Source organism: Malania oleifera, chromosome 5 (genome assembly GCF_029873635.1).
Source record: "Malania oleifera isolate guangnan ecotype guangnan chromosome 5, ASM2987363v1, whole genome shotgun sequence".
In the NCBI taxonomy this organism is placed as follows: Eukaryota; Viridiplantae; Streptophyta; class Magnoliopsida; order Santalales; family Ximeniaceae; genus Malania; species Malania oleifera.
The window spans coordinates 49,593,543-49,609,383 of NC_080421.1; the positions used below are offsets into that span (position 1 = coordinate 49,593,543).

General features: G+C 36.1%; 1 long non-coding RNA gene across 1 annotated transcript; it reads right to left on the bottom strand.

Moving 5' to 3' along the window:
* Nucleotides 1-503: 503 nt before the first annotated feature.
* LOC131155667 (uncharacterized) lies at nucleotides 504-14,202 on the bottom strand. The gene is made up of 2 exons (XR_009136871.1): nucleotides 13,678-14,202; nucleotides 504-1,114 (listed from the first exon to the last, which is right to left on the bottom strand). It is a non-coding gene; the product is annotated as an uncharacterized LOC131155667 (long non-coding RNA).
* Nucleotides 14,203-15,841: the final 1,639 nt, after the last annotated feature.

Here is a 15,841-nt window from a genome sequence, read left to right on the forward strand (position 1 = left end):
TTGTGCTCCATTCTGAAAAATAGAATAGGAATTAGTTAGAATTCCTACGTCATATACAGTTTACACAATCATTGACATCTAACCATGTTAGCTTCCAATCTCACGGGTCCAAGTCTATCCTATCACACCGACATGAAATCATCAATGGTTTGCCGTGATTTTACTAAAATCACCATTCTAGGAAAAAACACAGAACACCGCAAATGAGTCCCTGTCTAGTAACAAAGCAACCCTCGACCTATTCTACCCATTTCCTACATCCTATACTATGGTATGTACACATAGCTAAGCCTAACCAAGTCTACAAGACCTAACAACCTGGTTAGCTCTAATACCAAGCCATAACACCCCTCAATCCGGAAATGGGACCCAGGGTGTGATTTATTAACCTAACATGTCCCTGTATCATACAAAACACAAATGATACTATAATGAATGAGGGTCCAACCCCGTGGTGTTCCCGTACACCCTATATACATTCACATACATGACATATATGCAGCAGAAAAGTTCATTTCATATATACATAGTACCATACCAGAGTCTATACAGATAGATTCTAAGCTCCATAATACAAAACATAACCCAGGGTGCCAGCAAATACCCAAAATGACAACCCTGTTACAGTCTAAGTACTTACACTAGTACCCTACGCAGTAAATCAACCACCACGCTCCCAACACGAGGATGCTAGTTCCAGTTAATTGAAGGACCTGAAAACATGTACGTACGATAGGGGTGACACACCTCTTAGTAAGGAAGAATTAGGTTATATCGGTGTGTGGCATATGACTGTTATCATGACATATAAAAATATACATAGTTCAATTTCAGTATTTTCGCAAAATAGTTCCCAACACACACATGATCAAGTAACCCGGTGTCGTCACATCCTTCGGCATGAAGCCGGCCCGTATTACACTGCATCCCCGGCATATGGCATAGCCCCAGGCTCCCATGGCATCGTACCGGTACATCTGGTGGATCCACACCCTTCGGTGATCAACCAGTAAGAGGCGATATTTCATGCCCTCGGATATAGAGCAAAACACTCTTACCACTGGCAAGTGGTATTCCACACCATCGAATATAGAGTCGGATACTCTTTCACAACCTGGAACAATTTAGAACACACGTTCCTATATCTCATTTCAGAAAATCACAACTCATGCATATTCATATAACAATTCATTCCACACTTATTTGGTAATCACAAAATCATGATTTTCAAAATATAATTTAAAACAAATCAAGACCCGGCCATCTCCGTAACACAATACACAATATATCCACAATTTTCCAATGAAACTAGAGATGCAACCTGACACCCCCTTTTTCCCAAAACTGTAACATGAAAATCCCATAATTTTTACCTGTTAGATTTTTCCAAATAAATAGCTAAAACATACACAGGATCATGAACCACAGTTCTATTGAATCCGATTTGGAAAATAACCGATATAAACAGAATCCCCTTACCTTTCCTTGAAAATCTAAACACGAACTCTACGGCTCATAAACAGTGAACCAAGTTCCCAAAACCTATAAATCACAGTACAATAATTACTCACAATCTTACTCCCTCTAGTTCTACTAAAACAGAAGTGAAAATCGAACCCTACCTCGATTTTTGGGTCAAAACCTGAAGAACTTAAAAAGAAGATCCGTTCCACAGAACACGTAGAGATTTCTTCCTTGATCCTCGCAGTAACGTTGGTTTGTCGATTCTAACAACAAACAACGAAGAAATCTAGAAAGAGAGTGTGTGGCTTCGGGTTCTAGAGAAAGAGAGAGAAAAACCTTGATAACTTAGCTTCTAAGCAAAGAAATGAATATTTATAGATCCTTTGACTCAGCCAACCTTGTCGACGAGGCGGCATCTTTGTCGACGAGCCAGCGAAGGAAGTTCATCGACGTAGTGGTGGTTTCGCCAACAAACTTGAGATTTTTGGATTTCCCAAAACCTCTTGGCTTCTCCTCATCAACGAACCTCTGAATTTCGTTGCTAAATAATAGAAGGGCCTTCGTCGATGAAACTCTAGCTTCGTTGACGAAGCCTGTTCAATTTTACTATTTTACCCTTTCTTATTTATTTGTTCCATATCTCACGGGTCAGGTTCTTATAACGCAAAGTTGTGCGTTGATGAGGGTTTAAGCTCTGCTGCTGCTAAAAATGGCATTAGCTTTGGGCATTTGAAATTTTGCAGCAAACCCCATATTCTTGATGCTGCCCTTTTCTTTGGGTCTTCTTCAATCCGCTAGACTTCTCACCTGCTGCTAATGCTTCTAGGGTTTTTGTTTGTCTTTTCTTTCCTTGATTGGTAAACCCTCTTGCTTTTGTTTTGTCTTTTTGCTTTTTTGTTTTTATTTTTTGTCGCTATATCCTTTAGGTATGACGTTTGGATTTTCTAGCGACAAAATGTGTCGCAACTTTTGGTCATTTCTATTGTAGTGATATTAATATAAATAATCTTGATTTTATTTAATTAGTAAACTAAAATATATATCTACAAGCTGCTAATTAATAAAAGAAATAAGAGAAAACTCAAAATACTTTGCTTCTAAAATATTGCATCAAAATAATTTTTATAGTTGTTTTCATAATCAAAATTAAAAAAAAAATTATAAAGATAATTCAAAAAGTAATAAAATTTTGTTATAACACCTTTGAAAATTGGCTCGAGTGAACATGAACTTATCGTGAAGTTTACCATGTTCGCCACCCTTAGGACTTGTGGGATGTTTTCCTATGCACCATGTATGATATGTCCCACAACAATCACTGATTCTATTTCATAAATATAATGAAAAACTCTCTATTTTACGTTATATCCTCAAGACATATAATAAGAAACTAACCACTTATGTTTCTTCCTAATTCAGCTACAAATGCATGAAGTGCAAGATCATGATGTACTTTCCATTTTGTTCATTCTTCTCATGAGCACATGTTGTGTGCATAGGATCGATGTGCACATAACTGCAAGCATTTGATCTTCACCCAAGTACTCAGCTAGTATCCTAGATATATACAAATATTGAAAGATCAAAAAATAGGGATCTCTACAACGTTATAAATTTAAAGTATGGGAAAAAGGGAGAGGGAGTGAATCTCTAAATTTCCTTGATCAAGTGGGCAAACTTAATATGAAAGTGAATTAGAAGTAGATGGTGAGATAATGGTAAATGTATATCTACAAAGTTGCCACTAACCTATTTCATCTTAAATGAGATTAAAAAAACCTAATTAATTACTGTCATTTCATTGTTCTCTTTAGTCATTCATTTTATGCATGTGTTCATTGAAGTTTAAACCCGTTTAAGAATGGTTACTATAGATTCATGCCTTATCGTACATGTGAGATAAATCAATTAATATTCAATTGATTATTAATCATAGTATGTAGATTAATAATCAATTAAACATGATAATTATTTGTTTCATTTACGATTAGTGATGTTTGTATTTCAACCATTCTTGAATTATCTAATGTGGACAGTTTAGGAAGTTGTATTTACATTGTTGTCATCGTTCACACTTTGTTCATTGTCATTACATATTTTGAGAGCGTCTCTACTTGTGTTCTCTGGGTGTATAGTAGGGTGTCGTGACAATTTTTTTGTGATGAAAAACTGGCAACATGTTCACTTCCACCATCTCGTGTTCTTGGAGAGCCATGGGAGGTGTTGCCGAAATTTAGAATGACTATGATAAATGAATTTGAGCGATTGACTATAATGTAAATGTAACATTCCTGAATGGGATAGGATCCATACCCTTTAAAAAAAAGGTGGTTGATTATAGGATTCACGATGCATGCCTCATAAATATTATAAGAATATAATCAAATTAATTTACTTGAACATGTTATAGGGTTATTAATGAACATGGATAAAAATTTGGATAAATTGCCGGTGTAGGTTTCTGCCAGAATACTTGAAAGGGGTACATGATTTCATAGAGCGCGCATCCTCATGTAGACAAATTCAGTAGAATAAGGTGTCCTTGCAAGAAATACCAAAACATAACATTTTAACACATTAATTTGATTAAAACACATTTATTAGAAAATGGAATGGAAAAAAGCCACACAACATGGGTGTTTCACAGTAAAAATTACACACTTCTAAGTGATGATGATGAAGATAAAGATGAGGGAGCAAATATAGTAGGTGGTGATACACATTCGGAAGGGTTAATTGAAATGTTAGGTGACTTGCAAAGGGGGATCGCAGTGGACACGGAGGATGTCAATGTGTCACGTACTGGTGATGAATCTACTTCAGTTTGTAGCATACCTTGCGATCGTAGTCAGTTAAATAACCTTGGTAAACCATTTGCTAATCTTGTAAGGGATGCACGGGTGCCCCTATATCCAAATTGTAAAAATTTCTCAAAATGGAGTTCTTGAAAAAGTTGCTCCATACAAGGATAATGCATGGGTTATCTCAGAGTGCATTCAACATGCGTTTAAGCCTTATTAAGGTGGCACTTCCTGATGGTGAAACACTTCCAAAGTCTTTTTATGAGGTGAAGACATACATGCCTGAATTTGGTCTCGGTTACACTTAAATACATTTGTGTAGGTATGATTGCGCACTTTTTTATGATGAATTCGAAAATGCAAACGAGTGTCTAGAATATGGTGAACCAAGGTATAAAAGTAATAAGAGGAAAGGTAAAAAAATCCCCCAAAAAGTTTTGCGATATTGTCCATTAATACCAAGGATTCAAAGATTATACATGTGCAAAAAGATTGTTGCTGATATGAGATGACATAAAGAGAAACATCTTCAAGAGGAAAACACCTTTAGTCATCCAGCAAACTTAGAAGCTTAGGCTGAGTTTGATAGAATGCATCTGTGGTTTGCTAGTGATCCTCGCAACGTCAAACTTGGCCTTGCTTCAGATGGTTTCAATCCCTTCAGTAACATGAACAACCCGTATAGCATGTAGCCAATTATGATGATGCCATACAATATGCTGCCATGGCGATGTATAAAAGAACCCTTCATTTACATGTCTATGCTTATTCCTGGATCGAGGCCACATGGTAATAATATTTATGTTTACCTGAGGTCGTTAATTGATGAGTTGAAAGAACTATGGAAAAAAGGAGTGGAGACATTTGATGTGGAAATTGAGACAACATTTCGAATGCATGTTACACTGCTGTGGACAATTAATGATTTTCCTGCTTACGACAATCTATTGGGTTAGAGCACAAAAGGTTACTTAGCATGCTCAATGTGTAATAAGGATGTTGGGTCCTTATCCTTAAAGCATGGGCGTAAGTTATGCTTTATGTGTCATCATTGTTTTCTACAACCTAGACATCCTTGGAGGACTCGTGGTGCCAGAAGCTTTAATGAAAAACCTAAATGAATGTTGCAGCCAAACTGAATAAGTGGGGAAGAGATATTAAACTAGCTCAAGTTGATAAGAAATGTGAAATTTGGGAAAACACCAAGCAATGGAAAAAGGAAACGTGCACTGAATGATTTAAATTGGACAAAAAGAAACATCTTCTTCGAGTTGCCATATTGGAAATATCTTCCACTATGCCATAACTTGGATGTTATGTACATTGAGAAGAACATTTGTGAGAATGACATTTGTACATTGCTAGATATAAATGGGAAGACAGGACAACGCAAATGCTCGATGAGATATGGAAGATATGAGAATACGACATAAGTTGCATATGATTCGTGATGGGGACAAACTTCTCATGCCATCAGCATGTTACACATTTTCGAAGGATGAAAAAATAATTTCTTCAAATGGTTGAAATCAGTGAAGTTCCCTGATGGATATGCATTCAACATATCTTGATGCATAAGAACAAAGTAAAGGAAGATGTTAGGAATGAAAAGTCATGATTGTCATGTCCTTTTACAATGGGTTCTACCCGTTTTCTTTCGTGGACACTTGACTGAAGATGTTCACTTGGTGCTGATTGAGTTGGGGATTTTTTTCTAATAGTTATGCTCCAAGAAATTAAGCGTAAATGTACTTGAATGGTTAAAGGAGAACATTGTAATCATACTATGCAAGTTGGAGAAAATATTTCTACTAGCATTCTTCAATGTGATGGTCCACCTAACTGTCCATTTACCAAGGGAGGCCATAATTAAAGTACCGATGCAATATCGTTAGATGTATCTTATTGAGAGTTAAATTATAAAGAACCAACAATGTTCACGTGATTTCCTTACTTTATTTGTATGTAGAAGTCACTAATTCTATGTAAAAATGCATAGGTTCTTGTCAACTTTGAAGGGTTATGTGCGCAATAAGGCACGACTGAAAGGTTCAATCATTGAGGCATACATTGAGAGTGAATGTCTTGCATTTTTCTCAATGTATCTATATGATATTCACACAAGGTGCACTCATAAGGAGCGAAATGCAAACATTCTTGGTAATGCTGAAGATGAAGAACTTAGGAGCTATGTATTTCAAGCAAATGTTCAATCGTTCGGTGGACGGGTTTATAATTTCATTGATATGGAGGACCTACAAAAGACTCATTTTTACATCCTCAATAATTGTGATGAAATTGTTCCATATATCGAGTACATGATTCCTAACTCCATACTTTGCACTGTATATACATATGCATGTAAATATATATGTATATGTATGTATATATATATATATATATATATATATATATATATATATATATATATATATATATATATATATAGACACACACTTAGTTGATATTAACATGTACTATTTTTGCATATAACGAACATGAAGCTGCATTTTTGGACCAAAATGAAAGGAATGTTAATGAAAGGCATAAGAAGAAATTTGTCAATTGGTTTGAGGGCAGTGTAAATAACAAATTTTATGTGAGTTTGAAGTAATGTATAGTTTCAATATTGACATTTTACACATCTAAATTTCTTTTTAATTAATAGACAAAAGTCATGTATTGTAATAAAGAACCAACAACAATTAAAGATTTGTACGCATTGGCATTTGACCTCAATCAACAAGTTAACTGCTACAGTGGTTGTATTGTCAACAACTTAAGATTTCATACGAAGTCCCTCGAACTGCATAAAAGAACCCAAAATGGGGGATTGTCATGCTAGGCACAAAATGAGATAAAGATATTGACTACTTTGGTATCTTGGATGACATTATTGAGCTGAACTATGGAGTCAATAGACTTGTCTACTTGTTCAAGTGTACCTGGTGGGACATTAGTAGTAAAAAAAGTGGAATAAACACGGATGCCTACTTTACTAGTGTCAATTTTAGTAAGACATGGTATCAAAATGACCTTTTGTGCTAGCAATGCATGCAAAACAAACGTTCTACCTAATGACACAAAATTGAAAGGTGAATGACACATGACCTAAAAAATTCCTCCCCAAAGTTTATATGATATTATAGAAGTCAAAGATGGGGAGAAGAGTTTCAATGAGGATACTTTCCAAGAAGATGAGTCATCTGTCAGTGCAGCAACTCAATCTGATTTCAATGTTGCTGAGGAAGGAGCTAATCCTATACTATTGAATAGGGTTGGTGCCATGGCAAAACACGTAGGGATTGTTGACATTGGAATTGACCCTTCTGTAAATGTTGACTTCATCAACAATGATAAAGCTGATGGGAAAGATAAAACTATGGTCAACAACTGAAGTGAGGAGGAAGATATACTGGAAAGTGAGGATGATACCGATATTGAGGATGTATAGGAGGTAAGCATGTTATGTTGTCACAATGTATCTGATATGTGTAAATAACTGAAAATATATTTACTATGCATCCATTTAATATGTAGTCTTCTTATATTTACTTGTGTATAATATTGCAGACATGGCACCAGAAGATCATCGATCTATTCAGGCTGGACTGTCCAGTGCGACATCCTATGAGGATGCAGCATCCTCGAGACAGTCGGAGCACGTTGGTGCCCAAGCATGGTGGTCTGAGCCCACGAGAACCTATCCCGACATGCATCCGTCAATTGGGGAGACCCAGGGTGAGTTGCCCACCCTTATGAGCAGCATCAACACAGATGATGAGATTAGGTTGTAGTGCAATGAAGAACACCATGCTCCGCAAGCACCTGCAGAGGGCGCAACGACGGATTAGAATCAAGATTACTCCAAGCTACACGACACGGTTGGGTGATTGGTGCCAGCTTGGACATGGGAGGTCGACATTATATGCTGATAATTTGCTCCAGTCACCTACTTCACCTGGCCAAAGGTGACTGAGGAGCAGCGCTTGGTTCTCTGCGAGCGCATCATGGTATGATTTCCAACAAGTTATATTACTTTTAATATACTACACTATTTACTGTCTAACATTCTATATGTATTTCATGTGCAGGATTCTTTTGATGTTGACATTCTCACTGACCCTAATGTCAAAAGGGCAGTGAACGTGAACTTGTGCTTTCCATTTAATACATATCGCAGCAAAATGCACGATCATTTTAAGGTGATGGGAGATGAGGTTGAACGACACCCATATGATACGATCTCTCACAAAGATTGGGAGCTGGTGTGTCGACATTTCCGTGACCCTCACTATCAAGTGATGTGTTTAGATTAGGAAGAGAAACTTTAGAATGCTGCCAAATACAAGTTATAAAGACCTATAATTTGTGATTAGTGTTGCTATTATAGAAACTAGAACTAAATGTTCTTCCTTTATTACACTTTGTAAACTCTTGCTAAATTTTTGAATTTTTGAAATGCTTTATAAACCTGTATTGAATTACTGAATTGTTGGTAAATGTATGTTGTAGGTAAATACTAAATCACTTTAGTAATTGTATGTGGATAAGAATTGACCATTTGCATTAACTTCATTTATGATTTAAGTTTGTGGCACTATGTCATTTACATAAAATGTTATTGGTGGAAGCAACAAATCATCAAGGTAAGAGCATGTGTTGTATCTATAGATTGGAAAATTCAGATCCCAACATGCTTGTTGTTCATGTTCTAGTGGCGCATGTTTATGAATTCTATAGAACATAACTTCTGTCTTGAAATGTATTCCTGAGAGAGATTCTGCTCCATTTCTAAACATATTTTTGCAAGATCCTTTGTGTTTGGTTTGTGCTTGTACTAGTAAACACTTATGCTTACAAAAAATTGTAATGTGTATTGACCACCAAAATTACTGTATTTAGCTTGTTTAGTGGCCTTAGATTAAATATATTTTGTTTAGTGGCCTTAGATTAAATATATTTGAAATCTCAAAAATGTTTGGCTTATTTATATTTGACATTTATGTTTGAAGAACTTGATTCATGTTGTAATATGTGGCTCATATGTTGAGTGGAATGCATATACAAGGAGAAAACATGGTTAAAAACAGAGTTTTTGGCTTGTAGGAGGAAACCGATGACGGTTTGCTAAAATCGTCGATAAATTTTTCCAAGTGCAGAGAAACAGTAGACGATCTTCTCTTGTTACATCGACTGTTTGGTCTCGACTTCAAAGCATTGACAGTATGTCTGAAATCATCAATAATTTTGCTCGGTTGCTCAGCGCTGGTTTTCAAATTTTGAATTGGGAAGTTTTAGAGGTTGGGGTTTCGGGGGGGGGGGGAAACCTCTGAGAGGGTTGTATATGCATGTTGTATGTTGTAATCCAGATGTCTTTTGATAGAAGATAGTGAAAAATCACTTTCGTTTGCTCTCATGAATGTAGGCATTGCTGAGTCACGTAATTCTTCGTGTCATTGTTTTATTGCTTTCATATAATCTGCGTGATTATATTTTCTGCATATTTCACTATTGGTTGCTGCATTGTAAGATCGTTTACTTCCATTGTGCATTAATTTGCACAAAAAATTGGTATAATAGCATTTGGTTATGATGACTTCTGGAATTTCTTCTGCAAAGTTCGATATTGTTAAGTTTGATGGAACCCGAAACTTTGGACTATGACAAAGAAGGATTAAGGATCTGTTAGTGCCCAAGGTATGATGAAGGCATTATACGAAGGTCAACTAGAAGGCATGGATGAAACAAGTTGGAAGGAATTGGAAGTGAAGGCTATGGTGACTATTAGGCTTTGTTTGGCCGATGATGTGTCGTATCACGTCATGGATGAGGAATCTCCTATGGCTGTTTGGCAGAAACTTGAAAGTCGGTATATGTCTAAGTCTTTAACAAACAATTTGTATCTTAAGAAAAAGTTGTATTGGCTTAATATGGTGAAGGGTTCGAATTTGAACCAACGCATCAATGTATTCAATCATATTATAAGTGATTTGATGCGGGTTGATGTGAAGTTCAAGGAAGAAGACAAGACGTTTTGCTATTGAATTTTCCACCTACATCTCAAACGTATGAAAATCTTGTTACTACTTTAACATGAGGAAAATAAACCCTGAATTTGGAAGAGGTAAAAAGCACTCCGTTGGGTTTTCCTTAAAGGAAGAAGCCCAACGATGAGATTTCACAAGGTGAAGGGCTTGTGGTAAAGGGTAACATGGAACGTGGGAGAAGCAAGTTTCAAAACGGATCAAGTAGTAAAAAATCCCAGTTGCAGTCCGGGAAGAAGGACATATGGTGTTTTAAGTGTGGGAAAATTGGGCACATAAAATCAGATTGTTGGGAGTGGAAGAAGGGAAATGCATAAAATCAAGAGGGTTTGTGAAAATCTGCGAATGTAGTGGAAGAAGGAGACTTAAGAAGCACTGATGGTGATGTGTTTTTTGTTTCATTGAGTCCAGATCACCTCACGGATTCTTGGATCCTAGATTCGGGATGTTCTTATCACATGACACTAAATAAAAATTTGTTTAGCACCTACAGGTCACAAAATTCTGGTTCCATTCTAATGGGAAATGATGCTTCATGCAAAATTGTTAGAATAGGAAATATCAGAATTAAAATGTATGATGGTGTTGTAAGAACATTATATGATATAAGACATGTACTAGATTTACAGAAGAATTTAATTTCATTGGGCACTTTGGATTGTAACGGGTTTAGTTACAAGTATGAAAGTAGGGTAATGAAGGTGTGTAAAGGCATTCTAATGGTGATGAAGGGGTAGAAGTTAGTGGAAAATATTTATGCCCTGCTGGGTACTACAGTTGTAGGTGGATCTACAACTGTAGATTCTGAGTTAGATAATATTGTTTGTGGCATATGTGGCTAGGGCATATAGGTATAAGTGAGATATTTTGCAAGTATTGTGTTCTTGAAAAATAAAACGTGGTGCAGTTTAAAACAACCACTCACAAGATAGAGGATATTCTTGACTACATTCATTCAGATGTTTAGGGGTCGGTGAGGGTAACATCACGGGGTGGACATAAGTACTTCGTGAGTTGTATCGATGATTACTCACAAAAGGTCTTGATGTACTTCATTCTGCACAAGTAAGAGATGTTTACTAGGTTTAACTTGTGGCTGAGGTGGAAGGCCAAACCGAGAGAAAGATCCTCAGGTCAGACAATAGAACTGAGTACGCTGGTGTTCAAGGAGTTTTGTGAACAGCATGGCATAGGAAGACACTTCACAATACGTAGGACACCACAACAAAATGATGTGGCTCGGTGTCTCAGGTTGTACGCAGGGCTTGAAAAGAACTTATTGATAAAGTCAGTGAGTATGACATGTTTCTCAATTAACGGATCACCAAGGGTATCACTAGATGGGAGAGTTGTAGGGGAGGAGTGGACAGGTAATGCAGTAGACTACTCTAGTTTAAGAGTGTTTGGATGTCCAACCGTGCACGTTTTTAATGAGGTGAGATCTAAGCTTGATGCAAAGTCTATACGGTACATTTTTCTAGGGTATAAAAAAGGTGGGTTCAAGTTATGGGATTTAATGGCAAATAAGGTGGTGATCAGTGAAAACATGGTTTTTGATGAAAAAGCCATGTTGCAGCGTACTTAGGTGGATGAAGAGAAATAGGTGTTAGAAAACTGTAGTAGCAATAAGCATGTGATGCAGGTAGAGTTGGAAACTTAGAGCAGAGATGACATTGTTCATAACGAAGGGAGTTATACCTTTGAAGACTAGTAGTATCATCACAGTATAAAATGTAGTTGAAATGAGATTATGATGTAGGTGGAGTTACAGGATCAGAGCAGAGATGACATTGTTCATAATGCAGAAAGTTCTAGCTCGAGAGACCAGCAGGATCACAATGGACCGAGATGCACTATCAGACCACCACCTATGTGTCGCGACATCTCAAACGGAATGAAGCGAATGACAAATGTGATTGATAATTTTCGGGAAAAATATAGTGTGGAGTCGCCACTAACCTTTTGGAAAATGTGATTGATAAATTTTGGAAAAAATATAGTATGGAGTCACCACTAACATTTTAGTATAGTTAGAACACTTGATTGCTATCCAATTAAGGGTAAAATCAATCTGCGTTACCAAAATCGAGTTCGGGAATTCAGTTATGCAAGGGAAAGATATTAGCACCCCCTACACACCCGTTCTTACAAATGAAACCTAATTAATTATAAAATTATCCCAAAGTAAATTCGAAAAGTCTTTTATGTAACTCATTTTGAGAATTTTCGAAATGCAAATGTATATGAATGAATCACACAAATATTTACATTAATATATATATATATATATATATATATATATATATATATATTCCCTCAAAACCGGGGTACACAAAGCTTGAAAAAACTCATAACTTTTTGTTGCAATCATAGGAAAGAAAGTTGAGAAAATAAGTTAAGAAAATACACTCCCAGGATTTTTTTTTTTTTTTGTTGTTGAAATTTATAGGGTTTTTCTAAGTATGAAAAATAATATGTTGGGAGGTTTTTGAATTTATTCGGGATGAAAAATTTGCAAACATAGATTTCTAACTTCAAAAATATTTTTTATGTTTTTCTGCAATTTTTGAATTTTTATAACATTTTATTTATATTTTTCCCTAAAATTTGAAATAACCAAAAGACAACTAAAGAAAAACCATGAAAATCAAGTCAAAAATATTTTTGGGGTTTTCTTATGAATTTCCTGAATTGTATTTTTTCTGATTTTTTCTTATTTTTATTTTTTTAATTTTTTTTCTAATCTTTTTATCCATTTTAAAACCCAAATAAATAAATATGAAAATATAGTAAACCGGTTTAAATTACTAAATATGCATAACTATAAACACAAAATAATTACAATCAGAAATAAAAAAACAATAATAAAAAAACTTTAAATACTATATGACAATGGGCATGATATAAAAAAAAAAAAAACCCTAAATATTAAACATATAACTTGAATATGAAATAATAAAACAAATATAATAGAAAATAACGATTCTACAACAATAACCAATTAATATCTACAATAAACATGGAACTTACTAAAATCCTACAATAAGGAGAACAAACCAATTAGTATTTATAATAAATGCCACAAAAAATCTAAACAAATATCACAACGGTAAAATGAAACCCATAATAACAATATTAAATCACAAAAAACGAACAACTAAACAATATAAACTACTTAAAATAAGCAACAAATATTCACAATGAACACAAAAAAAAAAAAAAAAACAGACATACAACCATTTGAATATTAATATAAAAAACCTTTCAATAACAATTTTAATATATATAACAAGGATAAAATAAAGAAAAATTTAAACTTTAAAACATAAGGTGTGTGTGTGCATGTGAGAGTAGAGGAGGCTCACTGTGCAGGGAGCAGATGGCCGGAGCTGGGCACGGCTAGAGATGCTGCCGGAGTTGATGGGCGGCGAATCGGTGATGACAACGGCGACGGCAACTGGGAGTCTCTGCTGCAGCAAATGGGGTTGGTGCGAGTATTATGAGAGGGAGCGGTGTGCATGAAAGGTGCTGGGGGCTGTCTTCTTCAGCCGTGAATGGATGACCGGAGCAAAAAGGATGGCCGGAGTTGTGAGAGATGGCTGCGATTGAGTGGAACTGTTGCGGCAATGGAGACAGAGCTGGTCTGTGAGGAAACTGGAGTAGGAGAGTGAGAGTCTGGATCGTGTGATGCCCGCGAGAGTAAATCCAGACCTGGAGAGTGTCATGGGGAGGTGGAGAGTTCGAGAAAGGATTGATGGACCGAGGGTGAGAGAAGATGAACAGTGGAGAGCCTTAGACCCCGCGGCGCTGCCCAGTCGTGAAAGGAGAGGAAGAGAAGCTGGGAAGAAGATGAGAGAGAGAGAGAGAGAGAGAGAGAGAGATTGTGCCCCTTCTCCTCTTCCCGTGCTATGTGGCTTTTTATAAGCCAAAAGCACCCAAAATAAAACCCTATATATCCTTAGTGTGGCTGGGCTGCAAGCAGCCGTGAGCCCATGCAAAAGGCCATTCCCCTTTTTCTTTTATTCTTCCAAAAATAAGAAAAAGTCCAATAAAAATGAGATCTTAAATTCCCAGAGGGCCTAGATTCAAAAATAAAATTGACTCAAATTTCCAAAAATAAATAAACGAGACTCGAAAAATAAAATAACTAGGACTTTAAATAAAACGAGACTCCAATTTAAAAATATCTGGCACTTAATTTAAAAAAGTTAGGACTTAATTTTAAAATATCTGACACCCAAAATAAATAACCAAGACTCAATTTAAAAATAACTAGGTTTCAATTTCAACATGTCCGGGACTCAAGTACTAAATTTTGGAAAAGGGATCCGTTTTGAAATAGTTGGGACCCATTATAAAAATAACTCAATTTTGAAAAGGACTCAATTAAAAATAAACGGGACTCAAATTTGAAAATATTGAGACTCAATTTAAAATATCGGAACTCATTTTAAAATAAACTAGACTCGATCAGATCCTCTCATTCCCGGGATTCAAAGTCAACTTTTATTACGCGGTGTCTCCTCAGAATGACTTGGTTAAAATTGGGGTGTCTACACCAGGTATGACTTTGATGATCTAGTGTCTTATGCATTCATTACCAGTAGTAAGGTTCCTACTATTTTTCAAAAGGCAGTGCACTGTCAAGGGAAAAGTATATGGATGGATGTGATGGTGGAGGAAATTGAGTCATTGCATAAAAATTAGACATGGGAATTAGTGGAGCTTCCAAAAAAGAATAGGGTGATAGGATGCAAGTGGGTGATTTGTCTGTTGTTTTACGTGAACTACATGTAAATTGTTGGGAATACTTTGATTGAGGTTAATCAGTTGAAAACTCTATTGAGAAAAGAATTTGACATAAAGGCTTTTGGTGTGGCTAAGAATATTCTTGGGTTAGAGATTTGCAGGGACAAAACTGCAAGGAGATTGTGGTTATCTTAGGGTGGTTTTGTGGAGAAGGTGTTGGAGAGGTTTGACATGGTTAATGCAAAACCAGTGTGTACACCGTTGGCGAATCATTTTAAATTGTCTACCACTCAGTGCTGAAGGACGGACGATGATATTCGTGACATGTCAAAGGTCCCCTATGCTAGTGTAGTGGGGTGTTTGATGTGTGTTGTGGTTAGTAAAAGTCCAAGTCTAGCACAGGCTGTCTGTGCGGGTACTTCAGACTATAACATTATGTTCGGCAGACAACAGAGTGATCCATTAGTTGTTTGATTTGTGGATGCAAACTATGCAGGAGACTTGGATAACAGGAGGTCTAAAACATGGTTGTGTTTACTGTTGTTGTAGAGACTTGGAAAATTATAACTATTAAAATAATTAGGAAAGATAATAAATAAAATAGATAAATAAATAATGAGGAAGAAGGAAAATTTTAAAAGGAAACAGACCTCGTCAACGAATCTTCTGTCTTCGTCGACGAGTGTCCTTCTAGAGATCATCGACGAAGTTCAGTCCCTCGTCAACGAAGAGATCCCGAGTGAGTGAATTTCATATTTTAGGTTTCGTCGACGAACGCAA